Raw genomic sequence first — 1,506 nt, 5'->3', positions numbered from 1 at the left:
TTTTTGCGCTGAGGACGCACACGCATCTGTTAAAGCGCCTGACAGGGCAAGCCATTACGCTAATGCATTAGCTTAAAGCTTAAAATAAAGAATTCTCATGTTTTGGGCAGCTTGGATCACGTAACTCTCCTGCAGCATCTCATTCTGTTTCCTCCACTATTTTAGATGCATTTTGTCCATAGAAATAAGTAATTCAGTGCTTTAATTTGACGCGACCGACTGAAGTATGTAAAGTATGTAAACTCCGTTGGACGTGCACTGTGGGCAGACCCGATTAATCGATCATGAGAATTGATTTTCGTAAACACTCATTTTTGAGTTAAAGACAGTTCATCATTGAATTCAGTGGTGTCTTCATTCAGCTCAGTTCAGTTTAAATAGTATCTTTGCAATCATTTGCAATCAAGTCAACGATATCACTGGAAATGAAGTGTCCCCAACTAAGCAAGCCAGAGGCGACAGCGGCAAGGAACCAAAACTCCATCGGTGACAGAATGGAGAAAAAACCTTGGGAGAAACCAGGCTCAGTCGGGGGGCCAGTTCTCTGGCCAGACAAAACCAGCAGTTTTCTCTGCGTGTGACAGAAATGTTACGCCCCTACCATACTGTGATACCCTGTCTGGCCGGAGCGACACAAAGACATTAAAACCCATTATAAACGAGGCATAGTATGGTAAATGTGTTGTTTCAGTTTCTGAATAATACAGGTTTAATGAAGAGAATGTAGGATAAGTATATGAGGTAGAAGATGTGTGTAAGATACTGATATAGTGTGGGTAGAAGGGAAAGTATATCTAAAGGTTAAATAAGGATACAGTGGGATATTGGGATTTAAAGGGAATTGGGGTGGAACCTGGAGGAGCAGCACCAGTGTTTTTTTTTGTTTTGTTTTTTAATTTTTTTTGTTTTGTTTGAACTGAATTGTTTGCCGTCAGCATTCAGCAAATACGCATTTATATCATTTAAACAAATCTTTGAATTACTAATAGGGGTTGCACCGACTAATCGACTAGTCGACTTCAATGCTCTGCCATGACGCTTTAAAATTGACGTCGACTAGTCGCTGGTCCTGTAGAGGGCGCAACAGGATAAGACATCTTTGAAGGACTTCCACATTTACGCTCCGTTTGCAAACAATTCAAATGACAAATAATTGCATAATCTGAAAGCGCTCCACACGACATGTGTGATTATATTACTGGATGCTCGAAACTGAACGGGAGAATGCACGTTTTAAACAGCTTATTGTACAGGTAAATTAATCGCCGTTCTAATCTAATGCGCTGCTGCACTGTAACGCACACACATAGGCTACAGACAGTAGCGCGTACATCACGCGCACAGAATCATTCAGCGCGGAAATGTATTGTCAACACTGTTCTGTGATTTCTCAATAAAATAGCTTAGAAACTGAAAATATACTATATTTACTATAAATACTATAACTATATTTCTTAATAACTAAATTCCATAGCTTCACTACTAGTAGAGAGACGCTGCCAGGTA

The sequence above is a fragment of the Sinocyclocheilus rhinocerous genome, unplaced genomic scaffold (genome assembly GCF_001515625.1).
Source record: "Sinocyclocheilus rhinocerous isolate Xijiao unplaced genomic scaffold, SAMN03320098_v1.1 scaffold1679, whole genome shotgun sequence".
Classification (NCBI taxonomy): Eukaryota; Metazoa; Chordata; class Actinopteri; order Cypriniformes; family Cyprinidae; genus Sinocyclocheilus; species Sinocyclocheilus rhinocerous.
Note: the sequence above shows the minus strand (reverse complement) of the source record.